At 43.0% G+C, this 23,831-nt stretch overlaps 1 protein-coding gene across 1 annotated transcript in view; it reads left to right on the top strand.

Moving 5' to 3' along the window:
* Positions 1-23,831, top strand: part of B3GALT1 (beta-1,3-galactosyltransferase 1) — a 326,490-nt gene that overhangs the window by 210,460 nt on the left and 92,199 nt on the right. Inside the window, exon 4 of the mRNA XM_035133074.3 lies at positions 21,276-21,387. The gene's annotated coding sequence lies outside the window, so the exon portion shown is untranslated. The remainder of the gene's footprint in view (positions 1-21,275; positions 21,388-23,831) is intronic.

The raw sequence follows: 23,831 nt of genomic DNA, 5'->3' as shown, positions 1-23,831 counted from the left end.
CATCACAGTCCTCATCTTCATCTTTTCCTTCCCCATCATTGTCATTCTCACATTGCTCTTTTTCAGTGTCAAAAGCTTCATCTCCTAGAAAATCATATTCCGCCATCACCTCCTGAAATTTCTGCTGTAACTCCTGTCTTCGTGTCTCCTCTTGACATAACTCTATTCTTGTTTCCCACATTAAGGTCAAAACAGACCGCTGGAACTCAGGGGAACACTTTTTTGTTGACATATTTCAGTCCTGCCAAGGTCAAAACTTATCACGTGGGGTGGAATATGATCACAGTTTATTTTCTCGACTCCATTTTAACAAGCTGGCTGCATTCTTCAAGTCTTGTTAACAATAAAGTTCGAACTCGCATTTCACAAGCACTTAAGCCAAAAAAGAAATTCCACAAAGTCCAGAAATACAAAGTGAAGTAAAAATTGACTTATAAATCCTGATCAACTCACTGGATTGCCTGGGCTGCCGGCTCCCGAGGGAAAGAAAGGTTTTTCTTAGGCTTTACCTCATTGCTGCAGGGCAGTCATAAACCACAGTCTCTCTCCCCTTTTCACCCTGCATCAAAGGGGATATTCTCTTTGATGCCTTTGAGGGATCCTTTTGAATTACAAATCTTCTGTTTATGGCTTCGGGTTTCTATTTACTGTCTCTTTGTTGCCGTGGGGGGGGGTGGCTTCCTCTTTTCTCCCCTCTCTCCCAGACCAAATTGTTTTATAATCCAAATCGTGAGGTTACTTACAGTCTTTTCCAATCGTTTTATTTTCGGAAGAATCCAGCGCTCTCCGCCTTCGGCTTGAAGCTTCTCCCTGCTAGAATAACGTTGCCGCTCAAAATGGCCCCCGCGACTTCTACCCTCCTCGCTCCGGAGCTCTTATTAGAGCTAACCGAAGAGTTGGGGAGTCCGGATTGGGTCTGTGCCGAGCAAATTGCCCTCGGGACGCCCTTCCCGAGGTTCTAAGGGGCGCAGCGTTGCTCTCGCTGCCCTCCCCACTCCTAGCAGAGACGGGCCGTCTCGGATACGAGACGAAACCCCGCCGATCGACGCTGGCGCTGAACCCGGAAGCCGATCCAGATGTATATCTTTATTCCCTCCTTGTTCATGATGTAGTTTTTCACTCATCCCTTCTTCCCTGGCAGGGAGGCGGCGCCATTTTGTGGATCACCTCAGGTGCCAAAATATTTTGAGGCAACCCTGCTTAAGGCTTTGATCCTATGCTCCTTTAAGTGGGAGTAACCCCCACTGATCTCAACAGGACTTACCTCTGTGTATATTTGAACAGGATTTCTGGTTTCAACCACAGAATTAAGAAGCTGCTCGATTCTCTCCCACCTGAATAAATGAAAATTAGCATCCTTAATTTTCAACATACACTGCCGCGACGTTTTCCCTCCTTACTCAGAGGGTGATCCGAGACAGCCCAGCACTTTTAGATGCTATAGATACCCCTTTAGATGTTATAGATGTGGGCATGAACTCTCTCCTTTGAAACCTGTGAGACTTGAAATGCAATGCAATCCTATGCATGTCTACTCACAAGTAAGCCCCATTGAGGTCAATGGGACTTACTGCCATGTAACTGTGGATTCCACTTCAGATGTCCTGTAAAGTGTTAATAAACTCTCTGGTGGAGATCTGAGGGCTGCAGTCCTATACACATTTGCTTAAGAGTTTAAGTCCCATTGAACCCAGTGAGGCTTACTCCCAGGGTAGACAGACGAAGAATTGCACTGTTAACAGTGAGGGGAAACTGCCCTTTGGTCTTTACCTTCTAGCGCCACCACATCTGGCATGCTTTGGAGGTAGCAGCTTGGAATAATTATAGTGCAATTGAAGTGTATAATTACATGCTTTGTTTAAAAGATGCGTACCTAGATGTTTAGCACATCCCACTGAAGCAAATGGATTGTGTTGGGAGTTTGTAAATGCATGCAAAATGATTCAGATGCTTAGGTGCATAATTTCCAGTGAGACTTTCTGGATAGTTTATTAATACCTTGGAGTGACTAATGCTTTTGTAAAAGGCAATGGATGCCTCTTCTCTTGCGATTATTAAATTCTGGTTTCAGATCAAGTGTGCGCGAGGCTCACAATATGTGCTTCTGTGGGTGATTTGCTTTATTTGCCAGATTGCATATACATAACTATGGGCAATTTATTTTATGCGGCGGAGCAGCCTAAATGTCCAGTGATAAGTGTCCAAATCACATCAAAACACAGAGAGGGAAATAAGGCATCATTGGAGGAAAGATTTGTGGCATGTAAAATAGCACAAACTAATGGCACAATCCCGTGGATGTTTGCTGTGAAAGGAAATCCCACTGTGTGCAATGGGCTTGCTTCCAGGTAAGTGTCTTGATGGCAGCTTTAGGGGTTTACTTTTGAGAAAGCATGCACAGGATGGCACAGGAAGGCTGCAGTCTTCTGTACCCTTCCTTGTAAGTAAGGTCCCATTGAACTCAGTGGGAAGCATCTCTGAGTACATAGGAAAGGCTGGGACGGCGTGTTTCTTATCAGTCCTCACACCAGAGGGTGGAAATAAAAATAATGGGTAGGTGACTACAATGCATTTATGGTAATAAGAAATAAAAACCTTTGTCAATTGGACAGTGGTCCCCCCCCCCTAAATTAAAATTATTGTGTTTAATACAACTGCTTTTTTTATTTTTTAAAACTGCAATAGTCATCTTAGGAGTTCCTCCTGTGAGAGAATGAAGAGTGAACTGCACTTCTAAAAATGATGCTTCATGTGAGACGCATGGATGCATCATATAAAAACAAGCGTTCCCCCACCCCTTTGGACTCAGCATTGGACTTGCTTCTCAGTAGACATGTTTAGGATTGCACTATTAATCATGCTTTGAGTTAGGCCCATTGAAATCAATGAGATTTAAGATTTCAGTGAGCCTACTGTAGGCATGACTAAGTCTGAAAACCAACCTGTATTGTTTCCTTTAAATGCAAAATGTACAGGTATAACCGATTAAATAATTGAACAATTGATGAAAACTCAATCAATGGAGGCTTTTTATATATAGTTTTGATGATAACCCCTACTGCAAGGGGGAAAAAACAGCATTGCTTATTTGGTGGGTGGAGGACCTCCAGATCTCTGAATTTGGGAAAGAGTGCTGATGGGATTTTTTATTGGACAGGTCATTGATCATAATTATGTTTGTTAAAGTAAGAAGTTAACTGATCTTGAAAAGAGAGTTATGAACAGCCTAGCTGTGGTCATGGAAACCAGCAGGAGCTGACTGCCTTAAACAGAAGAGGAAAATCAAATACTTAAATGGGCACAGAGGCTGGTGTTATCTGATACAGTGGTACCTCAGGTTACAGATGCTTCAGGTTACAGACTCCACTAACCCAGAAATAGTACCTCGGGTTAAGAACTTTGCTTCAGGATGAGAACAGAAATCGCGCCACGGTGGCAGCAGGACGCCCCAGTAGATAAAGTGGTACCTTTCAGGTTAAGAATGGAACTCCAGAACAAATTAAGTTCTTAACCTGAGGTACCACTGTATGGTACCAGGGTTGTGCCTAGTCTATCTTTTGAATAGTAGCCTCCCCGTGCACTCGTTCTTGTGTATCCTTTGTGTTTGGAAAATCTTAGTGGTTTCAAAAGTCTGATTTCCTTTTACTCTGGAAATACGGAAGGGTTGTGTCTGCAGTAGTCACTCATCTGACTCAGTTGAAGTACTTCTTCGATGAAAGGCTGTAGCTTGGTGGAAGAGCATCTGCTTTTCCTGCAAAAGGCCCCACCTCAATACCTAACATCTCCAGTTAGGGCTGGGAATGTCCTCTCCCTGAAACTTTGGAGAGCCACTCACCTGCCGGGAAGCTAGAGTCGTGCCTCCCCTCAACCCAACTGTCAGGGTGCTGTCAGCAGACTCTGGCCGATTCCCAGGAAAGCAGTCAGATAGAGAAACAACAAGCTTTTTCAGTTCTGTTTATTAATACAATTTACAGAGACAATCCCAGATGCACCATAGAGCCTAATGTTGCAGCAAGTGAAGCTGTACCCTCCCCCTCTCCTTGACTTCCCTATTCATCTGCCTCCTTCTGCCTTCCATGGTGGCTGGTACATGACAGTTGCCTCTGAGCTCTCTGTTCTGCTATTCTCAGCGAATGCCTGGTTTTGGGGAAGGGTATGAGTTCTGGGATGCTCTCCAGCGACAGCATCTCATTCAACTGCTGCTCAGGCTCTGCCTGCTGAATGCTATCAAGTTCCTCCTCCTCCTCTCCCATTATTTCCCAACTTTTGCCCTCATCTCCCTCTGAGGTATGCCCTGTGCCAAACAACCCCTGGAGGTCTATTCTATCTGCCCCTTCCTCCTCTCTAGGTCTCTACCACTCTTCCTCATCTACCCAGTCCCTGGCACCAGCAAACAGCTTCTGACAGTTACATACTGGGAGAATAATGAAGGCTTAATGTTTTGATCTGGTCTTCAAGACTGCATGCAAAACACATAAGTTGGGAGAAATGAGTGCAAAAAAGCACAAGAAATTTTGTGCTGACTTTTTAAAAAGGAGGGGATCACAAACTGATGTTGAAATAGGGTGAGCTATAATGAAGGACGCGGGTGGTGCTGTGGTCTAAACCAAATATCCTAGGGCTTGCCAATCAGAAGGTTGGCGGTTCGAATCCCCGCGATGGAGTGAGCTCCTGTTGCTCGGCCCCAGCTCCTGCCAACCTAACAGTTCAAAAGCACGTCAAAGTGCAAGTAGATAAATAGGTACCACTCCAGCGGGAAGGTAAGCGGCATTTCCATGCACTGCTCTGGTTCGCCAGAAACAGCTTAGTCATGCTGGCTACATGACCCGGAAGCTGTTTGCAGACAAGCACCAGCTCCCTTGGCCTATAGAGTGAGATGAGCGCCGCAACCCCATTGTCGTCCACGACTGGACCTAATGGTCAGGGGTACCTTTACCTTTATACTGAAGTTTGATAAATAAGGAAACTGAAGAAAAACAAAATTGACAGGTGCATCCATCTCTATTTTGGAGCTCTTCTGGTTTCCTGGACAGCCTTCTATTCTTCCTTTAATTCTTTACCAGCTTCAACAGTTGCTAAAAGGTCTCATAGAATAGGGGGGGGGGACAGGCTTCTTTGATCAAATGACTGTTCTCATGAGATGGCTGAAACTCCATTCAGGTTTTTTTTTCCTCCGTAGCAAGCTAGCCTGCCAATGGATACCATTCACTCCATGGGGGCAGGGCATCCTCTGGGAAGTATAAGACCCCCGCATGACCACCAGTAACATCTGAATTGGTCTTGAGTCTCTAGTGTTGCATTCTGTGAAGTTACTCACTATTAAGTGGGTTCAGTTCTTACCATCTGGCTGAACATAAAGGCACAGTGCATTATTCTATGATTACCTTTTTAACTAGCAAATGTTCATATCCCGTCTCTTTCTCTCTCTCTCTCTCTCTCTTTCTCTCTCTCTCTCTCTCTCTCTCTCTCTCACTACACCACTGCATGGCAATGTCTTTTGTTGGAAGGAAATATGTTCCGTGAAGATAGTGTAATGGAATCAACCTAATTAGTCTTCTGTAAAGTTAATTGTAGCTCTATTACTTGTTTACTTGGTTTTCTGTACAATGAGTGCATGGCTTGAAATAGGGGAAAGGATAAATGCATTGTACTGTAAATATGCATTTCATTTGCAGAGTATACAAGTCACTGTAGCAATACTTTGAAGTTAATGAACCTTCTCGGTTCATTACAGATAAAAATATTACAACCCCCCACTCTTCTCAGTGTGGTATGAATGAAATGTCAGTTATGTAAACAACTCCTGAATTCCATTGGTAGAATTTTTTTTTTTGGAAAAAAAAATGTGTGTTGAAAGCATCAGTGACTTTGCTTTATTCCTTTGGTATGCTGCTGAGTTTTCTTCTCAAATTTGTGGGATATATTGAATAACCAGTGAACTCTGACTCCGGCAAAAAATCCCCAAATGCTTTTTAATTAGGTCTCCGGATTTCCTTTAATGAAGATTTAAGTACTTTCTTTTTCATCATACCACTGCAGTTCGCTCTCCTTTGCAGCAAGTGTGGAATTATAATGATTTATTAATTAAAAACTCAATATCGGGCTAAGTGTTGTTGTTGTATCAGTAAATTAGGTTGGACTTTCAAAGAGCCTTCCATGCCATATCAGATTGCAACAAAATGGTTTTGGACTTGGACCTAAGGAAGGAATTGAGGACTTGGATAAAACAGCCCGACAAGAATACAACCAAGAGCTATTTTTCTGTAATGGTCGAGAAGCAGATTGAACTGCAAAGGGATCATCTAGTTACTTTGAGGCTTCCTTTCCATACCCCCTGCCTGGAGTGCGCAATAGCTTCAAATTGCATTTTAACTTGGGAATCGGGACTCGCCACAAAACTGAATGACATGCACAGTACGCCCCGTGCGTAATGATAAAACAAATACGAAGTGACTGCAGGAGAAGCAGAAGCGAGACTTTTTATGAGGCGTGCTCGCCTCTGAATTCAGTCTGTGCAGGCAATATCTAGGAAATGGGAACACATTAGAAAAGAGAGGGAAAGAGAGAGATGAAATTGCAGGCTAGACGTTTGAGGAAATTTTAATGGCACTGTAAAATATCATGAGAAGCTTTTGTTTAAAATATACTCAGTACCGGTCATTGCAATATTAAAAGAGATAAAAAGTTACAGAGACAAAGAGTGGCACAATTAGAAAGCAGACAGGGAGTAAGTGGTGCCATGATCAAAAGCAGTGGCAACGACCGAGGCTGCTGGAAAGGGACGATAGTTGGCAAAGGGGTCTCTTTGCACATTCAGCACAGGGATAGCAAAGCAGGGGGCTGATTGACCTGAGGAAGGAGGAACTAGACCCCTTCAAACACTGAAACCCTTAGAGGGTGCGGTCATGACCACTGGCGTTATATCTTCCAACCATCCTGCCCTACTCTACAGTTGGGCTACTGCTGAATTTTGCGCCATCTGCCGTTTCCGAATAGTCTCCATAGGCAGCCCAACATATAACGCATTACAGTAGTCCAACCTACTAAGTCACCAGACCTTTTCTCTCCATCAAGAAGAGCCCACGACTCAGCATTGAGAACTCAGTACATGTGAGGCTTCGTTTAGAAGACTTCTGTGTGAACTGGTTCATAGGCTAAGTCAAGAATGGGCATCCTGTGGCCCTCCAGATATTGTTGGTCGCCTACTCTCATCAGCCCCAATCAGTGTGGCTAAGGAATGGCCAGAGGTCCATAGGACCAATGCTGAGGGGTGATGGAAGCTGTGGCCTAACAACATCCAGGAGGCCAAAGGGAGATCTAAGGGTTGTATCTAATGGCATGTGTGCAAAATTCTAACAGGACTTCCCCTGTCCTCCAACCCTCTGGAGCACATTTCAAGGGGGCAAGGGAGGGAAGAGGAGAAGTAAGTTTCATTGCACAAGTGGAAGTCTTTTGGACTAGCAGAGCAGCAATGTTGAATACAACCCAATGTGTTTTCTCTAGCTCTGGTTATGTCAAAAGAAGTGAAAGGGAAGGTATCTCCAGGAATGTGTGCTATCTAGCCTGAGGATTGGGTGCTATTGATGCTTATTTTATCCAATCATTGTTATACTCCTCCATGTTGATCCTGGGAGATCATTTAGTTTTGAGAGCCATCTCAAAATCTGAAAGCCCAGTCATCCTTCCTTAAGGTATTTCCTTCAGAGCCAACACAGACATTCACCTAATAGGGAAAAGAGACTGCCTCATTACGAATGACTTGCTGTTTGGAATTCCTGGGGCCAACAGTCTTCGGCAGGGCACAGAAGCATGGAGTGTAATCCAGAATAGGCATCCTGGTTCACTTCATTCCAACAGTGGGTGCTGTTTCCATTACATGGTAGGGGGCTGACCCAATATGGGTAAACAATTTCTCTTCCAAAATATCAACAGTGAAGGGCTCTGTCACATTTTCAGCCTCCAGCTATCCGACATTCCGTGCATGAGATGAAATTCATCCTTATCTCAAAAAACCTGCCACCCTTCCCTGTGAATGATACATTGTTTATTGCACATACAACAGAGAAGAAGCCTTGTTCTTAGAAGAAAAATAGCTCCCTGAAAAGTGAATTAATATTCCCCCCTCTCCCCACTTCTTTCCTCTCCTTCTTTCCTCTACACTTTTGTCATTCTGCATCTTGTTGCCCTGCTCTTTTCTCCCTTACCCCTTTGCCTACCCTCCTTGTTTAGGAGCATAGAAGCATACCTTGTAGGACTGGCCCATCAAGCTCTGCGTTGTCTACACTGACTGGCAGCAGCTCTCCAGGGTTTCAGACAGCTGACATTTCCCCTGCCCTCCTTGGAGATGCTGGGGACTGAACCTGCGACCTTCTGCTTGCAAGGCACAAGCTCTACAGCTGTGCTATGGCTCTTCCTCAATTCTCTGTTTTGCCTTTGGAGTCTTTCTTAAGTGAGCTCTCCCCTCTCCACCACCTGTTATGTCTTTATTTGCTTGTCCTTCTTCCTCCACCCTTTGCTATTACTTCAAGTATCAGAGAGCTGGGGTCATACTTCTTGTCATTTTTTCTCACCACTCTTCATAATCTCTTTGTTAAATCCATTTCCCTCACCCCCCTCGAACTTCCCCAACTGATCTGAATTGCTTTGAGACACCATTGTAAATTCTGTTAAATATAGCCACAGGCATTCGTCCTTTCTTTTATCCCTGGGGCAGGGGAGAATGTTTTTTTTTTTTCAAATGAAATTTTTAAAAATCCACAAAAAGCTTTTCATCCTGCTTTCTGACCCTCTCTTTATCTTCCATTGATGCCAATCCAAAGAGACAGGAAGCAGAATGAAGTGTGATGAGGTATTTTGTCCCTAAAGCAAACAAGCAAACCCTTAAGACCTGAAGCACAAGTGGAAGGTAGAGACAAGGTAAGGGCCATGTCTCAGTGCTCTGCAGCATTATTATCATTATTATTAAATAATATACCTCCCTATTGTATACCTCCCTATACATAATAAAAATAAAAACAAGAATAACCCAATAATCTCCCCCCCCCAGCACATTTTAAGCGGCCAATCAGTCAAAGGCCTGGTCAAAGAGGAACGTTTTCGCCTGGTGCCTATAGGTGTATAATGAAGGCGCCAGGCGAACCTCCGTGAGGAGAGCATTCCACAAACGGGGAGCCACTGCAGAAAAGGCCCTTGCTCGTGTTGACATTCTCCAGACCTCTTATGGAGGAGGCCTCTCCAGAATACCCTCCAACATTTATCTGATGAAAATAGGGGTGTCCTATTCCATAACAATGTTCTTAATAATAATTTTACTATTTATATCCCACCCATCTGACTGGGTTGCCCCAGCCACTCTGGGCAGCTTCTAACATATATAAAAGCATAATGAAACATTATAAAACTTCCCTATACAGGGCTGCCTTCAGATGGCTCAGAGGTCAGATAACTCAGTACCCTCCAAACATTTCTCTGATGAAAATAGGGACATCCTAAGGAAAAGTGGGACATTCCAGGATCAAATCAGAAACCGGGACGACTTCTGTAAATCCAGGGACTGTCCCTGGAAAATAAGGGACACTTGGAGGGTCTGCTCCAGGAAGTAGAAGAAACATATCTGAAGAGAAAGACAGTACTGGTGAGTAACGACAATACCGAGCTAGAGAGACAATTGTTTTGATTCAGCAAAATCCATCTCCCTGTGTTGGAGGCAGTACATAGCCATCTTGGTTCGGTCAGAAGCAAAAGGCAGCTCAGCAGACGATCTCCAGAAACACACTTGGAAAAGCAAGCAAGAAAGCCTGACAGACAAGAAAACCTCTCAGTGTGCAGGACAAGAGTAGCATTTTCTTTTGTACAGATCACAAACACATGAGCCATGTAATAAGCCCTGCGGATGAACGTGAAAAGCGACAATGTTGTTCTGTGAATTGCATTCTCATTTATTTCAGGAAAGTTCGGGTCAATTAAAACTTCAGCAGTGAATGGCCAATGAAACGCCAACATAGCAGCTGTGTTTTTGAGTGCCTAGTCTGTGAATGGCAGATGGCTTTGTATGTGTTTCCCAGCTCTGCAAAGGTTTGCGGAAGCTCCCATAGATCCCAGCGAATGGTAGACCCAGTGTTACAGCATTTGCAATGTGGAAGCAAAGCAATGCAGGCTTGATCAGACCTGGAAGGAAGACCACTGGGATATAAGCCACTGATAATGGAATAATGAGATGGATATACATCTAATAAATAGATCTCAAAGCTTCTTTTTAAAAAAGAAAAAGAAATCCATTGCAAAATAGGCAACAACCTTGCACATAATGTAAAATTCCAGAGTGGGTATTTGGTTGTAGCGAGTCCAGTTAAAAGACAAAGGAACACATTGCGTAATATAAACTTTTGCATCAGAATAGCATGTGGGTTTTTTTTTGCTTCTACACATTGCTGCTTTCGGATTGTGACCCATAAATACCACTGTTCCCTAAAGTACGGTAGAATGCACAGGTGAACGTGATGACTTTTAAACACCAACACCTCTTTATGAGCACTAATGATTGCAAAAGGTTTTCAGTGATGCCTTCCCACCTGCTCCATTTTGACTTGGGTTTGGGTTTAGTAAACCAAGTAATTTTACCAATATATCGGTCAGGGTGCAAGATATATATATATTTGTTTTAGTTTAGTTTTGTATTTGACAACTCTGCCATGCTTCTGTCATCATCATCACCACCACCATCAGGAGCTCATTAGGTTTTCCAAATGTCTCACAAGATTCTCTGTCCCCTTTTCCCACGGGGTCCCCAAATACTGCCCAAATACTCTACTCCTTCAGTTACCTGGCTTAGCCTAGTGGCAGCCATTAGAGCAACAAAAAATGAGGGTAGTGGGGAGAGAGAGATCTGAAGGCCTTAGGAGCCTCCCTTCCCTTCCTTTCCTCCCTGGCATGTAGAAAACTAAGTTCCCAAGAGTCTCTTGCACGTAAATTGCCCAATCACTTCAGTCTCCCAATCTCCTTCTTTCATACCACTGTCCTCGTTGATGCAGCAACTGAGTGGAATGAGGGCAACAGTACGGGGCCGATGGGTCCCGTGGCTCAGAGCATTATCCAGCCTAGAAAAGAACTCTTGGAGGGCACTCAGTATGTCTGAGCAGTGCAAGCTGAACAAGTTCGAATCCCATCCATCAACCCCAGATTCAGGAGTTATCTCTTGTTCCATCGCTCTGACTCTCAAATACTTTTGATGTAATAGATGGAACCAGCAGCATTCATTATTTACAGACCTGGAGCCTTTATCCACACACCTCCCTTGCTGTTTGTTTCTCCCTGCCATTTCCCTCCTGTTTCTCGACAATTAAGAACTTTTTTTAAAAAAAAATGGATTATCTGCTTTGCTAAAGTTACTAATGGATAAAGTAATGCCATTCCTGGCAATCAGGCAATCTCTGATGGGTTTGATTGTAAACACTGGTCACATTTGGGAGCAAAATTTTAGATGCTCCTCGAGTCCTTATAGATCAGCTTATTTCAAGTTAATCAGTCGATACCCAATTAAGGAAGAGAGAAAGATGGGAGAGGAAAGAAATCAGTGAAGACTGTTTCAGTCTGGTAATTACAATTTGAATCTGATATTAAGTTTCATAATGAGTCATTGCAAACTATGGTAAAAGCTTACTTTCCCAAGAATGCCTCATTTCAGAATACATAAGTAAGTTGGAGTTTTGGGTCATTTTGAAATACAGCAAGAATAAGTGGTGATGTCTGGCAGTCCTTTTTATGTATTCTATATTCTAACTTTAGCAAGTTAGAATATAGGTAAGGTTTTTATTTTATGTTTGATTTTATGTTTTTAAAATATTTTGGACATGAAGCGCATACATTTCTGTATTGAAGTAGCTCAAAATAGCTCGGAAGGAAAGAGGAAATAAAGTCTAGGCTTCAATTGGTGCATCCATTTCCATTGTGACGCTCTATTGCAATACTGATCTGATGAAGTAATATCCCAAGGTTAAGCCACCCAAAAGTTAAAATCATTAATCAAACCTTAAAATGTGGAACTTAGATAAGAAAATTAGAAGTGAGCAGCTCACTAAGAAAGTACTTGCCCCTCTAGGTGTTTATTTGCAGCAAAGGTAGTAAATGTAGCATGACAACCTACAAATGTTGTCGGACTACAGTTTCAATGAGCCCTGACTATTGACAATGCTGCCTGGGGTTGATGAGAATTTTAGTCCACAACATATAGAAGAATCATAGAATCATAGAGTTGGAAGAGACCACAAGGGCCATCCAGTCCAACCCCCTGCCAAGCAGGAAACACCATCAAAGCATTCCTGACATATGCCTGTCAAGCCTCTACTTAAAGACCTCCAAAGAAGGAGACTCCACCACACTCCTTGGTAGCAAATTCCACTGCCGAACAGCTCTTACTGTCAGGAAGTTCTTCCTAATGTTTAGGTGGAATCTTCTTTCTTGAAGTTTGAATCCATTGCTCCATGTCCGCTTCTCTGGAGCAGCAGAAAACAATCTTTCTCCCTCCTCCATATGACATCCTTTCATATATTTGAACATGGCTATCATATCACCCCTTAACCTTCTCTTCTCCAGGCTAAACATACCCAGCTCCCTAAGACATCAGGCTTGGCTATTCCTGGTTTACATTGTCCATCAAGCTGTGCCCATTTACTACCAGTAGCTGCTACCCACACTAATTGGACCTGCTAGTATTAGTATTCAATTGATTGGGTCTCACTTTATGGCACACCTACCTGATATCTGTGGCATTCCTTGGTCTTTGGGGCGCACTGTGGTTGGGAGTGGGGAATCTGTCCTCTGTTTTTAATTGTAGGTATTCATACCTACCCACTTCATATATTTGACATACAGTGGTACCTCTACTTACGAATTTAATGCGTTCCGAACGCACATTCGTAAGTCGAAAAAAATTGTAAGTCGAATCCCATAGGAATGTATTGGGAGAAAAAAATTGTAAGTCGAAGCAACCCTATCTAAAAATTCGTAAGTAGAAAAAATCCTATCTAAACCGCACCCAAGATGGCGGACGGAGCTCCGTTCGTAAGTATAAACATTTGTAAGTAGAGTTATTCGTAAGTAGAGGTACCACTGTAGTGGGATATGGCCCACAAAATCTTGTGCAAACATTATGGGTTGCATCCAAGTAATAGTAATAGTAATAGTAATTTATTTCTTAAATCCTGCTCATCTGACTGGGCTGGACTTCCAACAAAAATACAGGAAAACAATGGCGGCAGCAGCAAAAACAACAACATTAAAGCTTGCCAAAACAGTGCTGCCTTCAGATGTCTACAAAAAAACTATATAGTTGTCTAACTCTTTAACATGTGCCAGGAGGGCATTTCACAGGCGACTTCTGAGAAAGCCCTCTACCTGGTTCCCTGTAACTTCACATCTCCCAATGAGGGAACCACCAGAAGGCCCTTGGAGCTGGACCTCAGTATCTGGGATGAATGATGAGGGTGGAAATGGTCCTTCAAGTATACAGGTATAAGTTGTATTCAAAGCAGACCCACTGAAATCAATAGACTTAAACTTAGGCATGTCCATTAATTTAATGGGTCTACTCTGAGTAGAAGTAAAATTGAATGCAACCCTATCTATGTATTATATTAACACAAGATTTGTCATTGCTTTGTTCATGCAGAAAAGGTGTATGGACTCCAGCACACCCACAACAATTGTAGGAATGCTTCTCTTTATTCAGATTAGTGTAAATTAACCAATGCTCTCTTCCCATGCGAATCTGATTTCACTATCGTTGCATGGCAGAGATCTCAGAGCCACTCAGTGATACAGTGATAACAGCTACCTTTCAGAAAATACATTTAACTCGGGCACAGAGAAAGCAATCAGGTACTCTCTGGTTTGTCCTTTAAAGGCAATTTTACAGGTTGTTTTTTAAAAAAAGGCAGAATTACAAGAGTAATCCATTCTTTAATTAAGTTACAAATAACTGCAAAGACTTTACCAGTGTTTTGGAAAGACCTCATTGGGTTACAGTTTTCAAAATTCAGTCTGCAGTCTGAAGGAAAGAACAGGATGCCTTCATTCTCATATTGAATATATGGGCTTCTTCATCTCTTTCCGCTTCAGATGCAGAAATGGGAAAGGCTGAAGATTTGGCGGTTGGGAGGGGAGCAGTAAGAATGGTTTTGCAGAGAGAGAGAGTTCTGCGAAGAAATCCCCAGTGGAAGGGATTAGGTGTCATTATGCCTGAGGAAAAGTAGCATTCACAGCCGAAACAAAATCGAATCAATGACGGTTCATTTTGCAAAGTACTCTGCTACCCAGTCCATCTCTAGACCTGACTCGGTGGTGTACTCTTGAAGGCAAGTCATCAAAACCTCAGTGTTTTTCTTGATCCCGGCACATGGGAATAGCGACCTTCTGACGTAGCTCCAAAAACAAAAGCAGATTGTTTCATCTCTCCAGTATCTTGAGTCTTGGGTTTGTTTTTGTTTCCAAGCACCACTCTCATTCAATACATATTGCTTTCCTTTGAGGATGCCTTGGAAGGGGGAGGGGTCGAGAACCACTTACAAAACAGTGTTTAATCAAACAGGATGCTTTTCACATGAAAGAAACAACGTGCTTTATTGGCCCCTTCCCCCACCCCACCCCAAACAGTCAAGCAACACTGTCAAGAGCAGGCATCCCCAAACTGCGGCCCTCCAGATGTTTTGGCTTACAACTCCCATGATCCCTAGCTAACAGGACCAGTGGTCAGGGATGATGGGAATTGTAGTCCGAAACATCTGGAGGGCCGAAGTTTGGGGATGCCTGGTCAAGAGTCTCTTACAATGCAGCTGTTGATGAGCTGGATGATTTCAAACTTCATGTTGGGGAGCACATCTGAATGTTTTCACATCTAAAAAAGACCTTACAGAGAGGGAAAGATGGCATATCAAGGAGAAGGCTGGGACAGAAACTTCTGCCTGACATATGTTTTCTGCTGCCTTGTGGGATATCTTTGGGAGAAGAAGAGGCTGAGGAGTAAACCCTACACACGATTGGATGGTGCCTTGTAGGCCTCCAACCAGCAACTCCTGCAACCAAACTGTGCCAAGATATTGTTCTGCTTTCCTTTGGACCACAACAGTGAGGCCAAGAGGAAGGTCTTGTTGTCGGGGGGGGGTGTCTTGTAGATAGGCAGCCCAGGAGTCCCATATATAGTACCCAGGCTCGTGCCCTGGGGAGGTCACTTTGGTGCTGCTAATGCAGTGGTTTGACTTCACCCCCCAAGATGCACGCCATTGTTTGATGAGACAGGCAGATGCCAATAAAACACCATCGCATACTGAGAGCAGACTTTAATTGAGACCTACCTGAGAACTCTGGGTATAGGGCGGTATATAAATTCTAATAATAATAATTGACAGCATGTGCACATGGGGAGAGCAGCAGTTGTCCATGTGTGTCCACAGCATGTCTGTGCAATGAAACGAGCGTGTCAGAACCCGTAAGGCATGACGAGTGTATACACAGAGAATACATGCCAGTTTTCGCTCTGTGATACTTGTGTGTCTTGTGTGAAGACCGAGTGAATGTGTGAAGAATGAATACAAAGCAAAACTAATTCTTCCCTTGCTGTAGGGTAAAAGTGGATGTAAGGGAAGGTGAGAAAGTCAGCAAGCAATATAGTAGCTGAATAGCTTTTCAGAACTTCCAAATGATTGCTTTATTGCACAATAAATGTACTGTTGTTGTTGTTTGTGGCAGAGCTGTTTCGAGGAAACCTTTTCACTGCGCTCAAAAGCACAGTGTTTTATTGCCAAGGAAAAGCAAATTTCCCCCCAGCTAGTACTTACATTGAGCTGGAGTGGGAGGTGGAATGAGTGAGGGTGTCACAAGCACCAGTTGGACAACTCTTGTGCCATCGCCCTTGACAACATTACACCTTTCCTTCTACCTGTATTATTATCCAGCAGAAGCACTTTGCCATTTTATGAACTACTTTTCCCCTTTTTTTAATGCAGTTCTTGAAAGTCATTCATTTTTCATTTTAAGAGGAAAAAAGGAGAAGAAAGCTGACTTATACCTCACCCCCCACCAGCCACTGCTCCTTAGGGGATGCGGGTGGCGCTGTGGTCTAAACCACCGAGCCTCTTGGTCTTGCTTATCATAAGGTCAGCAGTTTGAATCTGCGTCATGGGGTAAGCTCCCATTGCTCTGTCCCAGCTCCTGCCAACCTAGCAGTTTGAAAGCATGCCAGTGCAAGTAGATAAATAGGTACAGCTGTGGCAGGAAGGTTAATGGTGTTTCCGTGCACTCTGGCTTCTGTCATGGTGTCCCGTTGTGCCAGAAGCGGTTTAGTCATGCTGGCCACATGACCCGGAAAGCTGTCTGTGGACAAATTCCGGCTCCCTCGACCTGAAGTGAGATGAGTTCCACACCCCATAGTCACCTTTGACTGGACTTAACCACCCAGGAGTCCTTTACCTTTACCATGTGGCTCATATAAACAATTACAGTCATACCTCGGTTTAAGTACGCTTCAGTTTGAGTACTTTCAGTTTAAGTACTCTGCAGACCTGTCTGGAACAGATTAATCCACTTTCCATTACTTTCAAGTTCGCTTCAGGTTAAGTACGGACTTCCAGAACCAATTACAGTCATACCTCAGGTTAAGTACGCTTCAGGTTAAGTACTCCATGGACCCGTCTGGAGCGGATTAATCCACTTTCCATTACTTTCAATGGGAAAGTTTGCTTCAGGTTAAGTATGCTTCAAGTTAAGTACTCCGCAGACCCGTCTGGAATGGATTAATCCACTTTCCATTACTTTCAATGGGAAAGTTTGCTTCAGGTTAAGTACGTTTCAGGTTAAGTACAGACTTCCGGAACCAATTGTGTACTTAAACCGAGGTACCACTGTAAAAGCATAAAATGCTGCTAAAACATTGTAATTACAAAACTAAGAAAAAAGAAGCAGTCTATAAACACTAGCCCAGTGATTCAAGGGTGTCTCACCCCTTCACGTTAGAATAAAGCAATCCAGCTGATAGCCAGATACCTCTGTGAGGTAAACATGGATATGAATTGGCAGAAATGACTTGGGAAAGTGTTTTGCTGAGACAGAGCATTAAGGAGAGCTGGTGTTTCCAGGCAAGTGGATATAGGATTGCAGCCTAATTGAATTGGGAAAGAGTTTTATGGATAAAAGAGTATTGATGAATGAAATTTATCAATTCAGAGATGGAAATAGGAAGAAATGAGCAATTCAACAGGGTTATCATAATGAAATGCTCCCTATAATTTGAAATATACATTCAGAAGATGAGGAAACGAAGAAGGGGGCCAAACTCAGAAAAGCTTTAAAAGTACCAACTTCACAGGCCCCCCCCACTGTCCATTTAGATTATAAGCACAATAAATTCAGGATTCTGAGGTCATCGAGGGAGAAATGGGAGACCTTAAAGTGGATTATCCCACCAGCATTTATCTGTCTCACCAAGAGATTTGCACCACATATTCTACCTACAGCTCTTAGGTGGCGAATACAATTTAAAAAGTGTGGGATTACTATTAGATGTACAGTGGTACCTCGGTTTATGAACACAATTGGTTCCGGAAGTCTGTTCATAAACTAAAGCATTCATCAGTCTCACTGATGTGGTCCTAAGAAAAGCAAAGTAGTACATTTGGCACTACCTTAGCTGCAGGAGTTGCTGAAAGGAGGCATACAAGACGCTATCCAACCACCTTAGGGACTCCACTCCAGATTTGTGTAGGGTTGTGTAGCCTTTTCTTCCCCCGAAGATGTCCCACAAGGCAGCAGGTTTTCCTTAAAAAAAAAAATCCAGATGAATGTATTGCAGATAATTTCTTTTCCTCTTGATTGATAATCCTGCTTTAAGTTAGCTGACTTCTCGATAACTTCCAGTTCGGGGACTTTGCACTTTTTATCACTTAATAATTGGATCAATTCATCTATCTCCTCTAGCACAAAAAATGTTGATTTTAAATCAATTAGACACAGATCAATTCACCCTTGCTCATTCTCCTGAGGCTCTGAAAAACACATTTATTGTAAGTTATTCATCAGATTCATTCCATCCATTCTCTTGCTCCCAGTACGGCTTACACTTCCCTCCCCTCCCCCCCCCCCCGCTGCCGCCTCCTCAACTTTGGATTTACAGTACTTTAAGGGACATTTAAACATATGACCTCCTGACATGTGGCTGTCTCCCTTGTGCCTTCTGGCTCATGAGAAAGGCCATGTGTCATTGCCCTGCAATCCTTGAAAGGAGGATGTCAATGAACAGGGCCCTGTGAATATCCCTGGGACAGCGCTCTGATCGGTACCATCACTGGAGACCTGCTTCTGAACTGAAAATGGAAGTGAGTACCACTGTTGCTGTTTGCACACACACCATGTATGTAGTTCTACAGGAGGCTCAATATACATGCATACACAAAAGTGAACACTACAGTCCTAAGTAGTGATGGCTCATGTGTCAGCTTGCTGAAGCAGGGTGATCTCTGTTGCAGGAGGGAGGGAGGGTAGCAGACCACCCAGTGCCCCTTGCAACAGAGAATCCATAGCTGATACCATGAAGCACTGTGCAGATTGAAAGAAGATACAGTATTTTCAATAGGAACAAATTAGGAAGGGTGCTTGAATTTCCAGGAAGGTGAGGGGTAAGGATGGACCTCTCAATTTGATACACATTTTTTCCTGACATACATATTTTTGCAAGCAACTTCCCAATACTGAATATATTTGTGTATTTTTTGTTTTGCTAATGTACATGTTTATGCGCATTTTCTCCTCCTCTCAGCATTTCTCTAAGCAACGCTATTTTGTTGGCAAACAGCACTGCAAACTTCATAAAAGTGCAAATTTCAAGGGATGGCTCTGTTTTGGTTTACATACTGTTTGGGGGAGTGTGAATTAGGTGGATTGGCCTTCGAACACAAACTTCTTCTTTTCTTGAAGACTTTTGTTGACATTTTTTCATAAGAAAAGTTTTACAGACTTGCATAAAGGCATAATACAGTAGTAATACCAGTGGTTAAACATAAGGGGATGGGGGACAGCAAGGAAGCAGGAAAATTACGGAATGTGCCATGCAAGCTAAATACAGCAATTGTTAATAAAATATGCAAAGGAAGGGAAGAAAGGTAGTTTAATTTTCTATAAAGACCTCTCCATATGTTTACCTAGGAAACTGGGGATTTAGTGGGCTTTGGCTCTGAGCTAACATAGGAAAAGAATTTATGCCATGCTGAATAACAGTGATCTATTCTTGTCTAACCTCTAAGGATTCTCCTGTGATGCATTAAGTGTCCCAAAGCAAACTTACCTGAATTTATCCCCCACCCTTCATGAGGGTCAAGACCTTTGGCAAATGTGGACTCAGGCTGCAAAGCACCAGGGGGGATGTGAATGAAACATGAGTCACAGCCATGATGACTTTCATGGTGATTGTTGTTTCAATTGAAATTAGCTGCATTCTTGGTGATTGTTGTTTCAATTGAAATTAGCTGCATTCTAATTTTGCTAAGTGAGTGTCTCAGAAGCAGTGCGGTCCAGTGGTTAGTTTGTCAGACTATTCCCTGGGAAGCCAGGGTTCAAATCCCCACCCAGCTATGAAGTTCACTTCGGCTGGTCGTTGTCCTTCAGCCTAACCTACCTTACAGGGCTGTTGGGAGGATAAAATGTGGCCATTGGAGAACCATGTATGCCATTTTGAGTTCTTTGGAGAAATATAACCAATAATATTGAAGGACAGGCACCTCCCCACTCACGCACAATCAGCATGTGTGCGACCGCTGTCCCGTGTGCTGTTTTTGGCGCCAAAAGGGGGCAGAATGGGATGGAGGCAGAGCAGGGGGTGGAACGGGGTTGAACAGACTTGTGCACATCCCTCTGATTCCCCTGTACATTCATTTTCAGTTGCTTCTGGAACACTCCGTAGCTTCAACCATTCAAATGTAGAGCAATCCCAAGGAAGTGTGTGATGAAGTAGCTTTCTAAGCTCCGCCAGCTTTGTGATAGCCAAGTGAGGAGGTAGCAGGAATAGATTTCCCCCTTTCCCCCTGTACCATTGAACTAAAAAAAAATATATCTCAAGTGCTTTCAGTGGGAGGAGAAATATTCCAGATTTACTACTGGTGTAGTTCATCTCCCTTATCTGTGGTATGCTGTGATTGAATTGGGGAGGGGGGGGGCTTTGGATCCTACAGACCCAAAGTCCCTCCCCCATGTGCCTCTGGCACACACCTTCTCAAGGGCCTCATTTTGTTGCATTTTCATTTGAAAGACTTGTGTCCCACTCTTCAGTGTACAGCCATTTGATGGGAACCACTGGAGTGGAGAGTTGTGCTCAGTTCCTGCTTGTGGATTTCCCATACACATCTGTGATAACAGAGGGGCTACTGGTCTATCCAAGCAGGGCTGTCCTTACGTTCTCGTGAGCCCAGGGCAGTTCCAGCAATAAGACACATAAAACAATCGACAACATTAAAACACAATAAGCAACTCGGTGCAATTAGATAAAACCTCTGCCATCTGTCCGCCAATTCCTTCACATGCAAAGGCCTGAAGGGAAAGGCAGGTCTTTAGCTGGCACCTAAAGATGGATAGCATTGCTTAGATCCGGCATAGATGTCAAATGAATACAAAACACCTGCTGGTGTTTTATTTCATTACAGGGGGAAAACCCAGCATATGTAAACAAAACTGGTGACTGTGCTGTGCGCGCCGTTCAATAATCATGCGCATAATTTGGTTTTGAGGACTTCAGTATCATCCCCGTAACTTGAATGAAAAGTACTGCCGAGTGCCAGTAAGCACATCCTAAAATGGAATCTCCCATAAAGCAGAGCTGCTTTGTAACTCTGGTGTGTGTGTGTTTTTTCCCGTTTCAATAAACCAAGTGCTGGTTGTTCCATAATCGCAAAACACACAGGTAATGAAAACAGTTTCAGCCTCGGTCCTTTTGCTTGCTTTTTCTCCACCACCCCCCTTCCACCCCCCATCTGTCCTGCTCTTCCTCCCATCTGTTTCTTTAACTCATTCTGCTGGAATCCTGTTTCGTGAAATGGAATCTAAATTCCCTGTATCAGTCCCCTACGTACGCATGCATGCACGCATGCATGCATGGAGAAGCCTTCTGAAGAATAAGCACCGTCCTCACATTCGGTGGCCATTTCTCAAGCCTGATTATTTCATGGACAAGCAGTCTTTTTAAAAAAACGGCAACAGGGCAGGATAGGTTTAAGTATGAACAAAATGTGCTCTGATTCCAGATGAATCTGGTGAAAAGAGGAGAAAGAAGAACCCCGGGTCATCCTTTAATCAGCTGTTGGCAATGTTTTCGGGACCTTTGGGCAAACTCCGCTTGATGATGCCAAGGATATGGTAAGTGCTTTGCCACTTAACTCATTTATCTGCGGGTCTTAAATTCTGTACAGCAAGCTACTTGGTTGCATGCATTCTTTCACAAGTTTGGGGTTTGTTTGTTTGTGTTTTGCTGAATGTAAAACAATTGGATTACATCTTTGATTGTGCTTAATGGCTTGTGTGTCTTATATAATCACGTGTGATAGTGTTGGGTTCCCCCCGCCCCGCCCCGTCTACATTGTTGTGATCTTGGGAATACTCAGTATAGCTATGCAATTGATGTGTTCATCCTGCATGTGAATTTGTCTAGGTGAATGCTTCAAGTTGGGGGGAAAGAGGGAACGAACTTTCATAAAAAGTCTAGAAGCTGACGTGACTCATTGGGCATGATCTAGCCAAAGTGAAGCACTTTCGAATCCCATTGATTTAAGTGTATGGCCAATTCTCCCTGGAACTTATAAAAGCACTTAACTTTGGCATGAATATGCCATGAGAAATTAATCGTAAGCTTTTTGGGTTATTCTCCCAGTTGTGTATATTTCCACAATATAAATGTGATGTGTTTAGATCAAAATGTAGTCTTTTTTAATTGGTAGCATACTCTCCATCACGAGGCGCTTTATTAAGAAACATTATTTAATCAGTGAAATCCTAGAGTGTGGCATCTCATTTAGCCAGTTATTTAAAGTGTGTGTTAATTCTTTGGAAACCGAAGTTTCGCTTAGAATGTCCTTGAAATTAGACGTCCGTCTCCTTTGATTTACTAGGACTTGACTCAACCATATTCTCTCTTATGCATTGTGTTTAAGAGCCTCATGCGGCCACCACAAAGATACAATTACCATTCCTGTCTACAATTAGGTATTTTACAGTGCTAGAGCAAACAGGATCAAATTATAATTTATTCCTAATTATTACCAAGCTATTTTCCAAAATGTGATGGCATTAATTAATTTAGCACACAGCTGGGGTTATCCTCACAGTCCTTCCCTTTTTCAACTGATTATTTCTGCCACAGTAAAATGAGACACAAAATCAAACACTTCTGCAGTGCATTCTCTTCTGTGATTCTTGTCAATTGAAAGTAATGAATCGCCTCCCCCTTTGACACACAAATAAGCTTTTATGCTGTAAGAAGAGTTACAAATATGCAGTGAGTTTAACTTAGACATCAAAGCACTTTCCCAAGATGAAAATGGGACCTGGGGGGGGGAGTTGCAGTAATACCATTAAATATAGTAATAGTTCCATCAGGAGATTAATGTTAGTGACATGGACGACTTTTAAAAGGTATGGATAGTGCTTTTGAAGATCTTTACGTCTGCATTTCAATAGGTACAACCCATTTATCCATTTTATAACAAAAGCCTGAACTACTTAAAAATGAAAGTCAACGTTGAAAGGCTTATATTAATCATCCCTCCTAATCTCAAGATGTAAAGCAACAATTAAGTTGCATTAAAGCCAATGAAAGTTTTAATACTGATCTCGGTAGGCAAGTGAATAGGGTGAGTATCTCAAAAAAATTGCACACACATAGGCGTCTATCCAACACAGTGGTAGGAAATGTCAGATCAACCCATGGATTTACATTTGTGCAACAGGACATGTCCCCATATGCACCCCAAATTATGTCCCCCTCCCAACCCTCTGGAGCAGATTTTGAGAGGATATAATGTACCCACAGCAGAGGAGGAGGAGGAGGAAATTCTCATTGGGCAAGTATAAATCCTTGCACTGATAGGACAGTTACTTGCTGCCTTGGATGCAAGCCCAAGCTCCCAATGTAAACCGAACAATTTGCTTCCATGATGCTATGCGAAGGTCACCAACATGATGCCCGCAGGTGTGCTCATGAAGCCCGACACTGCTGTGCAGATCTTGTTTTTTGCTAATAAAGAGTTTACTCCAACTTACTTGGTGTAATTTGCTGCTGGCTCGCTCCTGTCACCTGCATACAACCTGTCCATTGCAGCTATTTAAAATGACCTGTGCATGCCTGTCTCCAGCCTTTACTATCTGCTATGAAAATGGCCTTAGGCCCAATTGCTCCAGTAGCTCCACCGTTCTCAGCAGAATGAAGCCCGCAGTGTAACAGCGCTTTGGTCATGTATTAGCATGCATTTTGTTCAGCGGCATACTGTGGATTTCTTGACAAGACTAAAACAGGAATGGCAATGAAAGTATTATGCGATGAGATAAAGTTACTACAAAGTAGCAGTATCGTATCAGTTTCACGTGGGGGAATGTTTTGTGTAAATGTGCCCTCCTGTGTTGAGCGCTGGTATTTATCACACCATGGCAAGCTACTGAAACAAAGGCCTCTCTTTGATGTGGAAGATAGTAGCTCTTGCCATGGGACAAATGCGTTCAAACAAAATATTGGCCACACCGAACTGACACAGTCAATTCAACTTGTGGTATTATGGATATTTTGCGGATATTTTGTTCATGTGGCAAGA

Source organism: Zootoca vivipara, chromosome 1 (assembly GCF_965207765.1).
Source record: "Zootoca vivipara chromosome 1, rZooViv2.hap1.1, whole genome shotgun sequence".
In the NCBI taxonomy this organism is placed as follows: Eukaryota; Metazoa; Chordata; class Lepidosauria; order Squamata; family Lacertidae; genus Zootoca; species Zootoca vivipara.
The sequence above is the reverse complement of the archived record's forward strand: the minus strand, read 5'-3'. Positions and strand labels throughout refer to the sequence as shown.